The sequence below is a fragment of the Apteryx rowi genome, unplaced genomic scaffold (assembly GCF_003343035.1).
Source record: "Apteryx rowi isolate R43461 unplaced genomic scaffold, aptRow1 scaffold_161, whole genome shotgun sequence".
In the NCBI taxonomy this organism is placed as follows: Eukaryota; Metazoa; Chordata; class Aves; order Apterygiformes; family Apterygidae; genus Apteryx; species Apteryx rowi.
Window position 1 is genome coordinate 854,474 of NW_020447875.1, and position 10,283 is coordinate 864,756.

A 10,283-nucleotide genomic window follows, 5' to 3' on the forward strand; every position below is an offset into this window, starting at 1 on the left:
ATTAAGCGTAGTCTCAGGAGACACCAACAAGCACAAGATATATTGCTTTTATTAAAAAAAAAGAATCCAAACAAAATGTTGTTGTAGACACTTGGCACCTGCAACCCAAGACAAGTTTGGGAATACAGGCTTCACAGCATGTTTCTTGCTGTGTTGCCAGGGCCAATTTGGAGGCTGGCATGCCTTCACACTTCCATTTGCAGTCGTATGCCTAACCCATCAGATCCTACCAGATCATCTTTGAAAAAGGCATAATTTTTTATTATGATTGTTGCCATTATACTCAATGGCAAAATGAAAGTCCTTAACGATTTAAACCATCTAACCAGCATTAAAGAGATATGATAAACTTTAGGCTAAGGACAGTTTCTGCAGAAAAGGGAAATGTGAACAAACACTATACTTGCGTGAAGTAATCTGAGGGACACCTTTTGTCACTGGAATTCATAGACCCTGCTTGCACCTAGATTTTATACTGCTGTGAAGTTTAGCTAGCAGTGTATTTTCCTACCATTAATGGGGTGTAGACACACATTGTGTGTACAAGGAGTAGTGTTGGTGAAGAAGATTGCTGCCTATCAACCTCTCCCAATTTGTTAGCTCAATCTGTCAGATCTGATGGATGAGCTACTCACTGTAAGTGTTTCCTAACATGACTCAGGCAAAGAAAACTGGGCTAATAAAATCTGCTTAAGCAAACCTGCAGGCAGAGCTGAAGCACAGGGGTAGCACACTGCTGGGGGCACACCAGTGTACGAGTTCTGGGAAAAGCTGTCCAATTGCAGCCTTGCTGCTGCCTTACAACTTCTAATGAGAACACTGCTATGCCAGCATACATAAGCTTCTACTGCTAAAGCATATGCTTCAGCACAGAAACAGAATACATTGATTTAGAATAATGTAACTGAATTCTCTCAAGAAAGATGGTGTACTTGAACTGTGCTGTTATTAAAGCAGTGCAACTAGAGTGGCACATGAATATAAAGAAGTAACATGAGGCTGTAACAGTAAATTAGGAAGACTAAAGCACAAAGTGAGTTTCAGTGTGTTGGGGGCTGAAAAAATGTGAGAAGTTGTGTAAACTCATAGTGTATGGGGGGAGGGGCRACAAAAGAAAATATAAATCAATGATGAAACACGGGGGAAGGAACTAATGGAGGAAGCGGAGAAGGCCGAAGTGTTGAGCTGTCTCTTTTGCTTCTCTCTTCATAGGAAGACCATTATAGCTTATTTATGACCATTGCCTGAACAAAATATAGTTCTAACTAAGGGTTAAAAGAACAGGCCAAAAAAATGGAAAGAATAGGCTTGAAAGAATATAGACATAACTTGCATGTATTTAAATCAGCACTCTGAACCTCTGCAATTATTTTCAAGAACTCTTCAAAGAAAGAATAAGGGCAGGAGAAAGACAACTGTGATACTTACCTTTAAAAAAGGCAAGGGGAAGGTGTAACATAAAGAATTACAAACCAGTCCTACTTGATTCTTGGGAAGATACTGGGACAAATTATATGCAACCAGTTTCTAAGCATTTGGATAATGAAGCAATAATACATAGCCAATGTGGATTTCTCAAGAGCAAATCATGTCAAATCAATCTAATTTCCTTCTTGACATTGTGACAGCAATAGTAGATGAAGTGGGAAGCAGCTGCTATATGTATTGACTTTATGAAAAGCTCTGCCGCTGTCCCCTATGACATTTTGTAAAGCAAACTATTAAAATGTATTCTGGATTAAATTATTAGTATGTTCATATACCACTGGTTGAAAAGCTGCTCTCCAAAATTAGTTATCAATGAGTTGCTGTTATAGAGAGAATTTCAGGCTGGTCCACAGGTTACTGTCCTGAATCCTTTGCTAAACAATATTTCCGTTCATAGCTGACTACGTACTGTACCTGTACATTTTCCAGATAACATCATGATAGGAAAGGTTGCAGTCACTCTGAGGGGCAGAATCAGAATTCAAACCATTTTGAAATGTTTTTTGCATAGACAAAGTGAATTCCACTTTCTCTGTTTTAGTTCAAACAATAGGCTGAAAAAAACCCAAGCCTCCCCCTCACTAGTGTGGGAGTTGTTCAGAAGAAGGCTGTAGTTCAAATAAATTAACAACTGTTACTATCTTTTGTATGAATCCTTATTTTATAAGCACAGACAGTAAGGTGCTTCTCACCCTTGGAACGCATCTATGCTGATCCTTTCCATTTAAAATATGAAGTGGTGGGAACATGGGTGCAGATGAGGCTTTACTACATTTCAGTGAAGGCCCAAATAATAATGGCAGTTAGAAAGCTGTCAGTTGCAGGTAGTTGTTAGTATTTCTAACAGTTGTTGGTACTGATGGTTATTAGTATTTCAGCTTGTTGTTATCAGCATTGGAGCTGTACATGGAAGTAAGAGCAGAGATCCAAAGAAAAAATGTAAATTKAAAAGCAGACCTAGAGGAGGTAGTTCATGGTAAAGTCATTTGCTCTGTCTCGGTGTTGATTCCTTTGCTTTTATGTCACCTTATTAGTTTTTTGTTTTGTCTCAAAACAAAACTGGCAAAATGAATCTAAATCTTCTCATGTTGCACCCAGCATTCAAGAACTGAAACATATGAAAAGATTGCTCCGTATTTTTTCCCAGTAATTTGTTTTCTGGGATATCAAAAAAGCCCACAAAGTAAAGCCGGACTTCTTTTAACATTGAAGCTAACACAGCAGGCTCAGCACTTTTCTCACACATTCTCAGCACATTCTCAGCACTTTTCATGCATGCTGAACTTACTATAAAAAGCAGAACTAAAACAGAAATAGGAATCTAGATTGGGATTTTCTGACAGAGACAAGCTCAGTCAAAAACTCAAAGCAATGCCATTTCAAAATCAGTCTGTTTTAAGATACTAAGCCTGTGGATTATATAGGAAACTGCTTGAATAATGTTTCAAGTGACTTAAGAAACAAGTGGTTACTGTTTGTTTCTACCAGAAGGGAATAGATAGAAGAAAATGATAGCACAGTAGGGAGAAAATTGCAGTGCTCTGAATGCAGCCTGATAAGCAGCAAGGTCAGTACCTTAGCTGTCTTGATTTGCTGCTGTTAAAATATCTAGGGATTCTATAAGGGTAGTTTTGCTTTTCACAACAAAAGTTTTATGCTCAGACACACAAATGTTTCTAAGCCACTGCTGCTATTGTAAAGAAACACATTTCATTGGAGTATGGCATATGTTAGAAAAATAAAATATCTGATATTAAGTTCTCTGAGGTTTTTTTTCCTTTTTAGCTTCCCTTTATCTTTCTCGATGGTACTAGTGGCATATTAACATGCTTTAAAGCTCATGTCTTGCCTTGTCATTGTATTGCTTTGTTGGTGTATTTTCTTTTTCTGAACTTCTCTGCCTTTTCCTTTCTTTTGGTCTTTTTTTTTTTAATTTAAAGATAAACTATCTTATAACTGAGTCAGAAAAAACACCCCCAAAATACTAAAGAAGTGACTGAACTATCCCATCTAACCTAAGCGGAGGGACACAGGTTCCAAGTTCTCTTAGGACATTTGGAACAGGTGTTTGCTACCTATAGTCTCACGGCTCAAAGAGCCACTCCATCCATGTGAGTGTAGCTGAAAATTTTAGAAGCTTTGGGCAGGGTTGAGTAGGAGGACCACTGTTAAGGTATGTGTATCACCAATAGAAAGCAAACTAAGACCGGGCATGCATGAGCACCTTTCTTCATATGGCTGTACTAGCCCATTTCCAAAGGGAAAGTACTCCTCTGGAGTCAGATATCACAGCTCTTTCTTGTGTTACTGACAGCAAAATAAACTCAGTTTATTTGTGCCTTTTGCCAAGGCCTGTTTGGCTGGGTCCAAGAAAAAACTACATAACTTGAATTAAACACAAAAAGTGGAGCTGTGTGCAATTGTATATACTGATAGTGCTGTAAAACATGTTCCCATGTGGGAGCCACATCTATACTGAACAGAATCACAGTAATATAGTAACATGGGAATCTAGATCAGAGAAGGTCTGTCAAGTCAGGCTTCCTTTCCATCCCCTCCCTTCTCTGTCCCCTGCTCCAAAGATGCCATTCAAAATAAAAGACCTGTTGCCAGGCATCCTCTTCCCATATCTTGAAGTCATTTTGTCATATGGCTACTAGATGCTGGATGGATATATTAGACACAAGATACTTCTTGAGCTGTTATGAAATGAAAAATAATCATACCTTTCCTAATTACATATACATGAGATAAGGATCAGACTTATTAGTTATTAACTGCCTTTCCAATCAACTTTATCATTAATCTTCATAGAATGTGAGTTTAAATATAACAAATGAAATACACTTTGTACTAACAAGAGGTCAGGTGACTGTTCTACTGTATAATTAGAAAAGAACAGCATTATAACTGAGATTCGTCACTGTAATCTACAGTCCTCCTGCTGTTTGATTATCAACTCATTAGTATTTAAATATGCTTATAAATATTTCCCTTGAAATGTACAGTTTAAACTAGATAGTTATTATAGTGCTATGGATTTATTTCTTAATTTAAATTTTTCATTTAGCTCAATATTTTGTTGTAACTCAGCTCTCTAGTTCCAGATGGGAAATAGGAACTAGTCCATGTAATTTCATTTTGTTCTTAATGATGAGGAGTAGAGGGAGAAGAGAGTAGGGAAGTCTAATTGATCACCCAGGGAGAATGAGACTGTACTTCATTTCCTTTTTCCTAATTAAGTAATGCAATAGTGGATGAGTTAAACATGCATATAGTGGGGATGGTCCTATTATCAGTGCAATGTCAGCATAAAATGAATGTTTTCCTTTAGTTCAATTGCAAAATTGTGATGAGCACAGGAAGCATTTATTAGAACATATATTAGGTTGATCACATTTGAAATAGCATTTTCCATGTCTATAAATAGTCTTGCATTTCACATTTAGACTTTGTTTTTTAAGGTTAAAAACTGATAGTGACTGTTATCTAAAAGGGATCATTTAACCAAGCTCTACAGACTAAAGGTAGAATACATGGGAAAAGTCTACCTCTGAGAATACAGTATAGTTTAGTTGCGTGGATATTCTATTCTATTAACATTTCTATTTTGGAAACAGAAATGGAAAAAAAAAGATCAGAGCTATCACTGCATTGCCCAAAACCACCTACTTTTGTTGTCTCTTAAGACCTTGTGTAAAGAAATGAAAGGGATATTTAACTGGTCAGGAAGAAAAATATGCAGAATTTTGTGAATTATAAGGAAGACAGCTTAATTTTTTCTTTTTCCTTGTATGAGCAGCACTGAGACAGCAAAAATAATGACCTGTTTTGAACAGCATTAAATTGCAAGCTGATTCTCCTTCTCACTTGTTCATTCTCTTCTGACCTCAAAACTCATATTCCTGGCTATGCAGTTACACACTTTCTGCAAAGAGGATGGAGGGTAACTTTCTCAGGCCCCTGTGCAGTACAGTCTAATCTTTAGCCTGGGGACCCAGACGCCAGTTTAAAATATAGCTGCATGAGATGGATTTAGCTAATATGAAGGCTCATTGGCACCAAAGGAAGAGAAGGTTCTGCTCCTGACTACTGTGGTTATACCACTTGCCTCTGATGCTAATTAGACTTCTCTTTAAGCTGTTTTAATTCACTGAAATGGCAGAAATTACCCCAGAAAAAGGAGAGGGGTTTTTGTTTGGTCTGTTTGTTGCTTTTGCCATTGCAGTCAGTTGAGTTATTTCAGTGAAGGGTCTGACAAGTGCCAGAGCAGAAAAAAAGGGCATGAGCAAGACCATGTGGCAGGGGGAGGGAAAATAAAGGGAGAAGGGTGGCAGAGGGGATTTCACCTGCAGGTGTCATAAGAACTTCTGTAAAATCGCTGATAAAAAATTGGGAGATACGGTTTCGAATTCCCTTGCATTGTGGAGGGCCACAAAGCCAAACCTCCTGCTTTCTGGATAGCTGATCTAACAATTAGGCTATTGTGCATAAGCTGACATCTTCTACCTCTTCTCTGACTCTGCACACAGGTGTTGCTGTGATCTTGGCATACCAACCAACTCGGGCTCTGGATCACTATACATTTAGCAAGAGGATTATTAAGAAGTGCTATTTAGTCATAAATAAATTCTAAAGTGTAAAATACACATTTGAGCTCCTTTCTCATCTCAAATATGGAGAAAAACTTCTAAGCATTTAATATCTATGCACTGTTTTATTTTATACACTGTAATTGATTGTCTTGGAAAAAGGATAGTAAAACAAATACATGCTGCATGCTAAAATACCAGTTAGATTTAGATTGAATTAGAAAATATTTAACACCTTTAAATCCCTGTTACCTGGTATTGTCAATACTTGGAATAATACCATGTTATAGAATGGCCAGTAATATGACTTTAAAATACACAAGTTCATCTCCAGTAGGTAAGAATCAACCTTGGAAGTCATGCTATCCACTTCAGATAGCTAACTAGGTACATTATAGCACAACTGTCTTCCAGGCTGCACTAGACCTGAGGGTATGACTATGTAAACAAGCAAAGGGGAAACAAAGTAAGGTGTGAGCAGGCAGCTACTCAGTAGTAATTGAACTTGCATGCAGCTCTTCTCCACAGCACACATGAGATAGCTTACACACATGAGATAGCTTACTCTGCATTTCACAGGGGCAGCTACACAGACCAGCTAAAACACTGTAAGTCCATAGTTCTTTTTTTTTCACACTGAAGTATTCATATGGCAATACCTTTAATATAAATGAGTGCTGGATAAACTTGGTACAGGGCAGGACTCTGATTTTTTTTCATATATTCCTGGAAAACACTGAGGTACGTGTTAATGTGTGGCCTGCTGAAGGTATTTGAATGGCCTTTTTGGAACTAGGCAGGCAAAAGGTTTGCCATTCCAGGCGAGAATTCTGTAGTCAGTTAAATGCTTCACTGATTTAATTACTGTGTCATCTTCCTTTGATCCAAACAAGGCTATTTGGCAAGACAACTAAAATAGCTTGAGCAGCTGCTTGTGTTGCACACCCAAGTTGCTAACACCAGTGGAACCAAACAGGAAATATTTGTGATGTTTCCTTTCGTTGCCTTTATGTCTTTCTTCACATCTTTTCCATCTGGTATAGAAGGCTCAGGCATCTCTTTTAATCCTGTATATTTGTAAAACATTTCTATTTGCCTTTAGTGTTCACCTATATTTTTATCTGGTTTTCAGTTCTCCTGGTATCCAGTGAATTGGAGGGGACAAACATGCTTTGCACGCCTTCCATAGGCACATGTATTTTATGTATCTGCAGAACATGCACCCTCCATTTGTCACAGTAGAGAAATCAGAGTGGGATCGAGCTTTAGCTGTCATTAGTAATGCACATCTACTCCTTTCTGCAGCTGACATTGCAATGCATTGATCCAAAGGACACTTGCTTTTTTTAGCTCTTTGCAGGGAGCGGTGATAAAGTACACCTTAGAAAGGACTGAAAAATACAAAAGTACATTGAACTGCTTTAGCTCTAAAAGGCTTGCCTTTTAGGTTGCTCACTGGCCCTGAAAATCAAGTTTAAGTCACAACATTCTGAGATATCTTATTATTTACGTGTTTCATTATAGGCACTCCAAACCATATTACCTAACGAAGTTATCCTAAGGCCATAAGGAGAGCCATAACAAAGGTGGGGTACAAGGATTATACTACTTTTGATAAGGATATAGCCCTCATTTGTTTTGTGAAGAGGACTGTATTCAGATAACTTCCATCCCACCAAAGTGCTAGGGCTTAGTGTTTCTTGGTGGCCAGCTGCCCTGCAAGCTGGTCAGTACAAGTGAGTCAATGGGAAGCAATAGGCAGAGGAGCATAAGTAGAATCTTGGCCCACAGTATGATGTTAATAAACAAAAAATAATGGCTGCAAAATATCTTACTTCAAGTATTGTGGAGATGGAGATCAGGATCAAACCAGAAGCTCTTTTAAGCATTTGTTGGTGTAGATACATCAATCTCCAAATAAAGCCCTTTTTTTTCTGAGTCAGCCTCTGGAGTTTAATAGTTTTCTGTGTAGTTGTTTACAAATTCACTTGTGCTGTGGTATTCTTGCTTTGTTTGATGTAAACTATATTCTTGGCAGTTCTTCCACAGAAGTTCCACTTTCAAAAAACAGATGCACAAAACAGAAAATGAACACATCTGTATGTGCTTAATGGTTTTCTTTAATCTTCTAAGGCTATCCCAGAAAGATACAGGGAGGAATTAAAAAAATGTTCTGTACATCTGTTTGCTTTTAATGTGTGTAAGACCAGCTAAGCTTCCCTTTTAAAGGTTTTATTTTAAGCAATGGGGGTGGCAGAAGAAAGGTTAGCAGCAGAAAAGAAATAACGTCTCTTCAAGTGAACTGGCGGTAGAAAACATGATATATTGAAATGCTATCACAACTAGGCATAACTTCACAAGTGATACACACACAAACGTCTGCTTCTGGATTTACTGATGCATCAGTAAAATGTAGCATGTTTCATGGGAGATACCGAATGTTATAAAACAGAAATATGACAATCTTACAATGAGCTTAGGAAACAAATGTTAGTGACAAAACAAAGAAAATCCAGAGAAGCAGAACATATTCAGGCATTGCCCTGTCTTTTCATCTGTATCTTTGCAGTGGTGGTGAGACAGATGGGGAGTCTTCATAGGAGCTTGATTCCGCCTCTATAGAAATCTCAGGATGAGTGGGAATCATCTCTCCTCTTCCATTAAGAGGACAAAGATATCCTGTCCTATGTTATTTCAGTGCTCCCTTTTCCCCTGGTGATACACATCTAGACTCCACAGGCTAGGTGTCTTGACATTGCTGAGTTCCCCCGCCAAGATAATATTTCCCTGTGGAAGTCCGAGTGCAGGCACAGAATCATTCTGTGGGGAATGGGCCTGCCTTGCTCTGTCTCCGACAGTCCATGATGCCCTCACTTCCCTCAGCACTGACTGGGAGAAGGGAGGCCACTGCCTGTACCACGACTGAACAGGCAGTGCTGCAGAGGAGGCACACTTTTTTTTTAATATTAATATGAACATAGATCACCAGGAAACAATTGGAGCTTTCAGAGTTTAATTACACACTGTTACAAATATTAAAAACTAAATACACAGACAGCTACAGGTGAAGAAATGGAATCTTTTAAGAGAGTSATCCCTTGGTCAGCTAGATACATATTTCCCCTTTAAGGAATGAAAATGCAGTTTCCATTTTGTGCCTGCCTTTTTCTTGTTCAAAGCGCTTTAACTCCTTCCCTCTTATCATTCAATTTAATTCACCATCTGTTCACCCAGGACTTAGTATTTTCTGCTGAGATATCAAAGGAAGAGCACATTAATCAAATATTAGTACTTTTGAAGCAAGTAGGATCTAGAAGCAACAGACATATAAATCATGACACCTAATTACATCTCATATTTTTATTTAGCGCTGTCTGTAGGAATGTGTGCACTTCATAGGTTGCTGCTTTATCCTGAAGTTTAAGGCTGCAGAGACAGGCCCATTAAATTTTCTTCATGACATTAAGAGGACTCAGGTGTAAGTCCTGCTACAACTAATAAACAGAAACCAGACTTAGTGCTGTGCCAGCATATTTGCCACATATCAAAATAAGGTTAATAAATACACACAGGAAATAAGCAAAATAAGGTCAGAAAAGACATCATTAGAAGTCAAGTTCTTGAACAAAAAAATGGTGATTTGAGAAAGTGTTTAGACAATAGAGCCAACTGTTGTCAAAAAGGACATTGTAAGAGCTATGAATAGGTAGGAATAGGTGAAGTATAAGAAATACTAAACTGCAGTTGAAAGAGAGAGGTTATTGCTTTAAGACTGTTTTCCATTCTACTTAACACAATTATAATTTCTATGACCTCTATTTTTTGCTTGTTACCAAGCATTCAGAATCTTTTCTCGATAAAATGTCAAATCCTAGAATTTTTATCATTTAGTTTTCTTCTGACTGGTTTCTTTAATCAGGTCTCTAATCTAGAGATCATCTAGATTTCATATAAATTTAATATAATTTTTTATTGCCCACATAATTTTTCTTTTCATAAGATGTTATCCCTCTATTTTGGGACAGCCCCCAACCTTTTCTTTTGAAAGTGTTCTTCTCTCTAATGTTGCAGCTAGTTACATGTTCATACTGCAGAACTGCAGTCACCTGTCTGAAGGACTTTGTTGAAGGATCACAAAACCCATAAGTAAAAAGTTCTGGCCAACAGCCGGAACTATATGGTATATTCTAGATCTCTCCTCAC